This window comes from Grus americana, chromosome 8 (genome assembly GCF_028858705.1).
Source record: "Grus americana isolate bGruAme1 chromosome 8, bGruAme1.mat, whole genome shotgun sequence".
In the NCBI taxonomy this organism is placed as follows: Eukaryota; Metazoa; Chordata; class Aves; order Gruiformes; family Gruidae; genus Grus; species Grus americana.
The window spans coordinates 14,986,666-14,997,234 of NC_072859.1; positions in this window are offsets into that span (position 1 = coordinate 14,986,666).

Here is a 10,569-nt window from a genome sequence, read left to right on the forward strand (position 1 = left end):
TAAATGAGTGCATGCAGGGTCCTGTGCTTATCTGCAGTGGGAAAGGGAGGCTTAGAAAGTGGGAGTGTAGCAGAAAAATGGGAAAGCAGTGTGGACTTGGCTTGGAGGAATGTGAGCATGCAGTAGGAGGGTGAAGAAAAGATTGAAGACAGAGGAGGAGGAGAGCTTTGACAGGCCCATGACATAAATTTCTTGGAGGTGGTGCCAGGCAGATTTATTCAGAATAATGTCAGGCCTGTCTCAGTGCTGTCTTGTGAACAAACCAGAAAGCATGATTTTTCCACTGTGCGAAACTTTGGTGCACACACGTTTTGCCTCCTGGGTATAGTTCTGGTATCTGCATTGCAAGAAGGATAGTTAGAAAAGATACAGAGAAGGACTGGAAAACAGTAAAAATGAAAATGCCTGGGACTTTCCAGTTTAGAGAGAGAATTCTGAAGGAGGAAGGCATGTGACTCACGTTTTCCAGATTGTGAAGGCAGTTGATAGCAAGCAACAGAAGCAGAACTGCTATTGGCTAAATCATGCAATACCAGAATTGCAGGGCATACAAACTAAGGAGAGAGCAGCTTAACAAAAATAATAAAAAGTACTTCTTTACACAGTGAATGGTGAACTACCGGAAGTTGCTGCAGAAGGTTGTGGAGGATAATGGTATCAATTGGCTCAAAAGAGGAATGGAAAAAATAATGGACTAAAGATCCATAAAAAAATACTAAAGGGAATAGGCAGAACGGTACTGTATATCATCCCTATTCCAATGGCCGTTGATGCTGAGCAATCCTCAGGGAAGATACTGCAGAAAGTGGACAGGATTGCATGCTCTCCTGAAATAGTGTCTCCCACTGCTGGAGACATATGGGGGTAGCTGGATCACTGATGAGACCCAGTAAGGTATGTCTTGCCTTCTTACGCCTTCTCTGAGGTGTCTTGGGCCAGGCCTACTTGGAGAATCATAGAATCATAGAATGGTTTGGGTTGGAAGGGACCTCAAAGATCATCTAGTTCCAACCCCCCTGCTGTGGGCAGGGGCACCCTCCACTAGACCACGTTGCCCAAAGCCTCATCCAACCTGGCCCTGAACAGTTCCAGGGAGGGGGCATCCACAGCCTCTCTGAGGAACCTGGTCCAGTGCCTCACCACCCTCACAGTAAAGAATTTCTTCCTAATATATAATCTAATCTATTGTCCTTAGCAGTTCCTGTGCTGTTCTTCCCTCTCCTGTAGTGCCTTAGAAGGAATAGAAAGAGGAAGGAATGATGAGTGGGAGAGAAATAGGAGTCATCCTGCAACAGTGCTTTGGTGCTTGTGTAGTCTTTCCTGGAAATTCCTCCACAGGTTCCCAGTATCCTCTGTGCTGTTGGTTTCACTGGTATGTGTGATACATATATAGACCTTAATGTCTACATGACTTGTCTGCCCTCTCAGGGTCGCCATTAAATCATTTAAGTCAATAGGAGTTGGCCGGTGATTTCAACAGGGCCAGTTTTTCACCCAAAACCACTAAATGAATAGACAGAGCTTGTAGTGCTCATTTTAGGAGAGGCTGCTGTTGTGTGAGCAGCAGACTTCCTCTCAGTGAAATCACAAAGAAGGACCTTGCCAGGGGATCTCCTCCCCTACTGCCTGATTCTCGGTATTTTCCAAGACTCTTAATGATTTGGGCAGAAGCTTGTCCTATGGAGGCTAAAAGTTCACAGTCAAAAAACTTCTCTTTTTATTGAAAATTACAGAAGGAATATTATTTCTCCTTTCACTGTTTCTCATCAAGCAAAATGCAGAGCCTCTGCCCTGGTAAAAAGGTATGAACAGCAGCTCCAGCCCAGCAAGCACTTTCAGAAGGGGTCAGAGCTGCCTGGAGGTCCAGGTAAGAGTCCTTGCCACGGGGCCTATCTTTCTGACCAAGGAAGTGGTCTGTAGAGCGAAGGGCTATGACAGGTGTGCTCAGGTTTTCTCTACAGAGTCACCTCACAGATTTTAGAGTTGCATTTTCCCCTGCCTGGGCCTGTGCTCAGGCACACCAGTTGCCCTGGTATCCTCAGAGCAGGGATTTATCCCAGCATACTGGGAATGGGGCAATGCCAGATGCTAATGCTAAAATGAGCCTGGATTTTAAAAAGTGATTGCAAAATCTCACTTCCTGCAGCTAGTTCAGAATGTGCTCTTCCTTCAAGTGTAAAGCTCAGATAGAAGATACATTTTTTTAAACTTCTCCAAGAATGTTTTAAAATTATTTTGTAGGTGTACTGAAGGGAATAGTTAATAAGCCTGGTGACAGAGGTGCTGTTATCTGCTGGAGATAACACCGGAGGCCCTGTGTTTGCAGGGACAGGCTCCCCTGGTTTTGGGGACTAGCAGGGCCTGATCATGATGTTTAAGGCCAAATGATGATCTAGTGTCTGGCTGCAGCAGGCCATTCAGCTTCATCAGATTGCTGCTGTGCTGCACCTGGTAACTTCTCTGAGCAGAGCATGTCCCCCTGTAAGGAATCTGATATTGACTGGAAATTCCTCACAAACGGAGAATATACCATTGGCCTTGTTAATTAGCAGTGCCCTTTCTGTTGTGTATACATGGCCTACTTCCTAGTCCAGTTCGTCTGACCTTTTATGACTTCCTCTCCACAAGATAATTGCATACTCTGATCAAGTTGCCTCTCATTTCTTTGATAAGCTAAACAGATTGACCTGTTGTAAGCCTACCTTTCTCAAAGGAATTATCTACAGTGGTAAATAATCCTTGTGGTCTTTTCTAAATCTCTAGCACTTCAACATACCCTTTACCATGTGGCACAAGATCTGTATATGATCCTCCAGTGCTGTTTCTGCCAGTGCCAGAGGTGATTTTGCTTCTTTACTCCTCCTCCGTGCAGCTGTGCTTCCATAAACAGCGTTTTTTACATTTTCCATTTTTTTTTGTCAGAGAATCACTGCAGGGAATAAAGAATAAGTCAGTTCCTTGTTCCCATTATGGCTTCTCAGTCCTTTGTAGGATACAGTCCCTCAGAGCTGTTCTTAGTACATTTATTGAAACAGAAAGCTGCATGATACAAAGTCAAATGCCTCATAAGTCCAAATACCTTAAATCTAATTTGTCTGATATTACCTACGTTCCATAAAACCATGGTGACTGCACTAATTATATTTTCTATCCTTTAATCCCTGCATCAGCTTTTCCAGTTATTTAAAACTTAGTCATACCAACCAGTCTGAATTTTACCCAGACCATTCAGCTTACTCTGCCCTTCCCACCAGAGGAATCCTTGTGATGCTGTTAAAGTACACAGAATGGCCAAACGTATATCTTTGAGATTCAAGGGTGAGAACTTCCCCTTGCTTACTGTGTTCTTGGTTCCTCTCGGCTATGTTTAAGGTTTATGGCAAATGAAACAAAGGGAACATTTTTTTGACAGGTTGAAAATTTACCCTTGCAAGGGCACCTTTTTCTTTTTGCAATGTGAAGAAATTTAGACATTTAAATTGTAAGATATGTGCCAGGACTAACTGAAGATATATTTTTTAAAAAGGCAGATACTTATGTTATAAACGGATGTGACAGAGGGTCTGGCAGTCTGTGCTCATGTGACTTGAAGTAGGACAGCAATAACTTTTTTTTTTTTCATTGCAATAATGAAAACTGTGCCTGTATGTGTTGACTGAACCAGAAGGGAGCATATGAGGAAGCCAGAATGACTTTACTGCTCTTCGATGTGCTTAATTGTAAAAACCAGAATGTTGTGACCTAATGTTGATTTTTTCTCTTAAATATTTTAGCTTTCCATTGAATGAGAGGCAGATATGGGACATCTGCTCTCAGCAGTTGAAAGAAACAGTGCCAAAGATGTTGAATGAATTCATGTTCCCAACACAGATATGTCTTGAACACTCCCACCTATTTCAGACTGTTATATTTTATGTTGGTCTTTCATATCTGTAAAGGGCTCAGAGACTTACAGTGATGGAGGCTATCAGTTTTAACAGTGATGTAACTTTGAGACACTGCTACCAGTTAAGCCACAGAGCCTCTTTGCTTAGGCTAGTCAAACCTAGTAGGTTAAACTGGCTTTTTACATTCCCGTGCATGTGCTGTGCATGGAAGAAACCAGTACTAGATCCTCTAGCACTACTTCTAACAAGTAGCTGAAGAGAGAACTTCAGAAAATGGGATTGGAGTATTTACTGGCATTGTATCTTGACCTCTAGCTAATGGGCTTAAATAACAAAATCTTACCAAAAAATGGTGCATTCATTTGCTTCTTACAATATCAGAAATATGTATAAAATAGAGGTACAACATGACTGCAGTTTTTAAAATTACATCAAAATGGATCTGCTGTTCTTTCTATTCATTCCCTGTTCAAGTAAATTCAGAAACATTTTGTCCCTCCATATATATCCAAGCATCGTAACAGTAGAGTGAGGCAAGACAGCATGATTCTTCACTGTTGAATAATTCATTCAGGCATTCTTATCAGAAAAGCATATAGAAATAAACATTTTAGGGAGATAATTTAGTTTTTGTAGATAAGCTCTGGGAAAAAGGAAAGAAAAATTCCTTCTCACAAACAAAATGTCATTCCAGCATCACATTGTTGTTGAGTCTTTTGTTCTAGTTCATAGTCACACTGGCCTTGGTGCCAATAACAGAGCAGGGATGGAGGAGATAGCAAGATTTTGTTTGTATTGATTAAAGAACATCACTTCTTTTGAGAAATTGGGATAATGTTGACATAAACCACTCTTCCCGAGTTGTCTGAATTGAAGTAAAAAGCAAGAACATGGCTGAATAATGCTCTACTTGCTTTGTCTGTCAGCCAAAAAAGTGGTTGTCCCGGTTTCAGCTGAGAGGGTTGATTTTCTTCATAGTAGGTAGTGTGGGAATATGTTTTGGATTTGTGCTGGAGACAGTGTTGATAATATAGAGAGGTTTTTGTTCTATGGACCTATTGTTGAACAGTGCTTGCACGGGGCCCAGGCCTTTTCTGCTTCTTGCACTGCCCTGCCAGCGGGATGGCTGGGGGTGCACAAGAAGTTGGGAGGAGACACAGACAGGACAGGTGACCCAAACTGACCAAAGGGATATTCCATACCATATGACATCATGCTCAGTTTATAAGGAGCTTGGGGGAAGGGGGGGTGGGGGCGGCGGCATTCACAGTGATGGCGTTTGTCTTCCCAAGTAACCGTTAACGCGTGACAGAGCCCTGCTTTCCTGGGGATGGCTGAACACCTGCCTGCCCATGGGAAGTGGTGAATGAATTCCTTGCTTTGCTTTGCTTGTGCACGCGGCTCTTGCTTTACCTATTAAACTGTCTTTACCTCAATCCACAAGTTTTCTCACTTTAACTTTTCCAATTCTCTCCCCCATCCCGATGCGGGGGAGTGAACGAGCCGCTGCGTGGTGCTCAGCTGCCGGCTGGAGTAAAACCATGACAGTGGTGTATCTGTAAAAGCAGCTAAAGAAACGTACAAGATACATGAGACCTTTACATCTAAAGGTAAATTCATAGGCTGAAAATTCTGTGTTCAAAATATAAATGTACTGGAATATCCAGTTTATTATATCTGTAAACTTATTGTCAGAACTTAATTATTCTTTGTCTTCTTCCCTGTTTTGTAGCAAGTATCTGTAGTAGCAAGCAGTTGAAGAGCACACTTTATCAGTAGTCTGCATGTATGATTATTCCTTTTTCTTTCCTGTGTCTAGCTCACTGTTAATTCAATAGAATGGGGCTGTATAAACCTCCAAGATCTGCACATCTCTGCACATGAAAATCTACCTCCTAAAAGCTGCTGTGGTTTTTGTTAGCAAAGCCCTCTTGTTGCAGAGATGAGAGGCAGGTGAGTAGATATGAGTTATGATTGAGGCACCTTTTTTAGCCTTGGGCTTGATTGAATAGGGAAGTGAAGGTACATACTGGGTGAGATTAATGCTGACTCACTCCCAAGGTTTCTGTAGTGCACACACATAATTTTGGAACCAGACCCAGGTAAGGATGCAACAGGATAATTGTAGAAAGACCCAGGGAAAGGGAAATGAGGTTTACTATGATGTTGTGGTGGGTTGACCCTGGCTAGAGGCCAGGTGCCCACCAGAGCCACTCTATCACTCCCCTCATTCACTAAACAGGGGAGAAAAGGTGTAACGAAAAGCTTGTGGGTCGAGATAAGGACAGGGAGAGATCACTCACTAATTATCATCACGAGCAAAACAGACTGAACTCAGAAAGGAAATTCATCTAATTTATTACCAAGCAAAACAGAGTAGAGGAATGAGAAATAAAATCAACTCTTAAAACACCTCCCCCCACCCCTCCCACCTTCCCAGGCTCAACTTCACTCCTGGCTTCAACCTCCTCCCCGCTCAGCAGCGCAGGGGGACGGGGAATGGGGGTTACGGTCAGTTCATCTCACGTTGTTTCTGCTGCTTCTTCATCCTCAGGGGGAGGACTCCTCTCATCGTTCCCCTGTTCCAACATGGAGTCCCACTCACTGGAGATAGTCCTTCACAAACTTCTCCAACGTGAGTCTCTCCCATGGGGTGCAGACCTTCAGGAGCAAACTGCTCCAGCATGGGTCCCCCACGGGGTCACAAGTCCTGCCAGCAAACCTGCTCTGCCGTGGGCTCCTCTCTCCACGGGTCCACAGGTCCTGCCAGGAACTTGCTCCAGCGTGGGCTTCCTATGGGGCACAGCCTCCTTCAGGTGTCTCCACCTGCTCCGGCATGGGGTCCTCCACAGGCTGCAGGTGGAATCTCTACGCCCCCTCATCCTTCTTCCATGGGCTGCAGGGGGACAGCCTGCTTCACCATGGTCTTCACCACAGGCTGCAGGGGGATCTCTGCTCCAGTGCCTGCAGCATCTCCTCCCCCTCCATCTGCACTGACCTTGGTGTCTGCAGAGTTTCTTACATCTTCTCACTGCTCTCTCTGGCTGCAAAAGCTCTCTCTAACTGTTTGGGTTTTTTTCTTCTTAAATATGTTATCACAGAGGCGCTGATTGGCTTGGCCTTGGCCAGTGGCAGGTCTGTCTTGGAGCCGGCTGGCATTGGCTCTATCAGACACAGGGGAAGCTTCTAGCAGCTTCTCACAGAAGCCACCCCTGTAGCTCCCCTCCCCCCCGCCACCCCCGCTACCAAAACCTTGCCACGCAAACCCAACACAGATGTAGAGCATAAGAATGACCACACTGGGTCAGACCAAGTTTTTTAACCAGAGGTAGGTAAAAGTTTATGCCTAAAAAATGCTGTAAAAACAAGTATTGTAATGTATTCTCCAAATGCACTGCTAGCCTTCAACAGTTTTGAAGCTCAGGATTTTTCTCAGTCAGAGTTTGCTTCACTGTATGGATTTGTTTTCTGTTTGTTTTGTCACTTGAAATTCTGTAAATTCATAGCATGCACAACATCCTTGTTTGCAAGGAATGAAGCACTGCTTTGCTGAGTTTGCTATCTTGTGGTGGCATGCCTGGGAGCTTTTGAAGTTTCTGGTTTATACTCTCTTAATTTGTGTTCTCTTCACGATGGAGGAAAGCAGGAGAAAGTTTGAGCAATCTTTCAACACTGAGCCATCTAGATTTCTAGATAATGTCTGGGACGCAAGAGAATGTAGTGTTAAGAACTCTGCACAGCATTGCCACAAGCTGTCAGCAACAGGAGGGAGGGGTTTGGCAGTCATCCCACAAATTCAGCTGGAGGGCTGAATGTACAAATTCTATTAAAGAGTAATTCTGCATACAATCTATTGCCAATTACTGTATTTAACACAGTTCAAGTGAGTAATCAATTACTTTCACATTTGAAGAACTCTCACTTAAATATTTAACATTCGAATTATTATGTTTTAAAACCAATGTAAGCAGATTGGATAATTACTTTAAAAATTAGGTCATGTGTTTTCTATAGAATTAGGATTGGAAGAAAACCTCTTTTTTTTTGTTTTTGAGGAAAGTAGTCATCCTACTGATGTAATAGTATTTTTTTATTAAGAGTTTATTTTTGAATCAGAGTAGAATGTTTAAAACTTTCCAAAAATCAATAGTTTTGTGCTGTATCTCTTTGAAATAAAAACTGAGGTTATTTCATTGGGAGAGTGTTGCAATCACATTAAATGAATGCTGACCTTTAAAACCCTAGCTTGGTCACTTTTTAGACTGGCTAGAATGTTATGTCAATTCACAAAATTGCTTTTCACCTTTCACAAAGTTAAAAAGATCTCCTGTCCAGAAGGTGTACAGTAATTTAGAATATTGCTCCTTTGTGAGACCTGTGCCCTTCCAAGGAAGCAAAATCAAGGTAAAGAATACAGTTTGGAGGGGGTTTTTTTGACTCATTGAAGGACTGAAGAAGAGTCCCCTTGAGTTTGTTGCAGATTATTTGACTTTTTTTTTTTTTTTCTGTTACACTGTGCTACACCATTCCATTTGTGGAGTATACAGTGAAGCAGGGGATGGCTGTTATAGTCAGGTTCAGGGCTGGCAGGAGCAAGACTAGCTGCCGCACCTTCTCTTGTTCGTTGCAAACAAAATGGAAGCCTTCACTATGCTTTTCACAACAATCCTGGGGGAAAAAAAAAAGGTGTAGCTTATTTGGATTCTAAGAGTCTAATGTTTTTGGTATGTAGACATCTTGACCAGAAAGTGGTAAAGAAGAATGACATTGTTAAATGTCCTAAACTGTAAAATAAGAGTAATAATAAAACAAGGTAGAGAGTAGTAATGAAACAGATCAGAGAGAAATACTGGCAACCTTACTGAATTGGCAGAACATTTTAAAAATCTCATAGAATTTTATAAAAAAAATGTTTACATAGGTATTGTTTCTACTGTTAATGACAAAAACTTAATTTGAAGGTAGCATTTTGTATGATTTATCAAAATGAATATGTGAAACAATAGCCCAACAGCATGAAGCATAGATGAAATGAGCTTCTTTTGTTGGAGCCTGTGAAGAGTGTGTAATCACAGCTCAAGTCTATGACACTTGAAAAGAAAAACTGTCAGTTCTGAACCACAAGATTAACATCCCTGCCTGTACTTAAAAGATGAATACCTCTTTTTAGTTGTATCTTTCCTGCAGTTGAACTGACAAGCACAGACATCTTGAAAGCATGTTTTTTCAGTGTCTTAAAAGAGCCATCCTGAGGCTTCTGTATTTTTATGGAAAGAGACAGAAGTCTGCAGTCTAGATAAAGGAATGTAGTACAGTACATCTTCTAGGTCATCCTGAGATTATGGCCCATACACAAGTTGTACAAAGAAACACCTTAATTTCATACAATATGCTTGATCAATTTAATTCTTCATAATTTGATTTCCTAACTTTAAAGAGGTCACAATTAGATTGAATTAAAAACATAGACTTTTTGGAAGATATACTGATAGCAGGTTTAAAAGCCAAAGTATGAGAAATTTGGTGGCTAATGTAGGCCTACTTTTCTATCCCATTTAATCTGTTTTGCAATTTGAAGTTTGCAATCTGCAGATATGGTTAAAGACTGTTACCAGATAAAAAACACATTTTAGAAGGGCAAAGTGTATTTCTGGACTGATGGTAGTCTTTCAATATCCCTCCACTTAGCAGGGGCTAGAGAGAACACAAAGCCAGTCTCTTCTCAGAGGTGTACAATAAAAAGACAAGGGGAAAAGGTTAAAAGATGTGACAAGGGAAGTTCCAATTGTATGTGAGCAGCAAATTCATGGTGAGGGTGGTGCAGCACTCAAAGCAGTTTGCTCAGCAGCTGTAGAACCTCTGTCCTTGAGGATTTTTGCAATTCAACTGGAAAAGACCCTGATCAACCTAATCTAACTGTAAAGTTAGCCTTGCTTTGTGTGGGACATTGGACTTGATGATCTCCTGTGGTCATCCCCACCTACATTTTTCCATAACTATGCATGACAGAGGCTTCCACAAGATACTGTTACTCATTTTGTAAGGAGCAATGTAATTCCTATACAAGATCAAATGAAAAATATTCCAACAGTTCAGTACACTGGTCTATGGCAATAAGTAGCAACCAAAGTTTCACAAGAGGATGTACAAAACACCCCTGAAGACAGATTTAGGAACAGTTGCTTCTGCAGTATTGAGCTTTTTTTGATATAGATTGCTTAAATGTAAGTCTGCAGGCATGAGACTTAGTATCTCTTCCAAATCAATGGCATTAGTAGTAAGTCTAAATGTCCAGTCATTTCATGACTCCTTTTATAGTGCTGTCCCAAATTACTTCCTGTGGAAAAGAGTTGCATAGTTTAATTAGACACTTTGTAAAAAGTCTTTCCTTTGATTGATTTAAAATACTTCTCCTGTTTGTCTCCTTGTTTTTGAATTACAATGCAGGAAGACTACAAGTTTGTCATCATCTTTTTTTCTATTAATCATTAATGTGTGCAATTCTGTCTTACTCATATTTTTTCTAAATGAAAAAAAAATCACCAAAATATCACTCTTTTAAGTGTTTATATTTGGAAATGCTTTTCACATCAATAATCTCTGTCACCCTTTCCAAAACTTCTAGTGCAACGGCACCTTTCATAGGTGGTGATCAGTCTGATACTTTCTATTCCAAATGAAG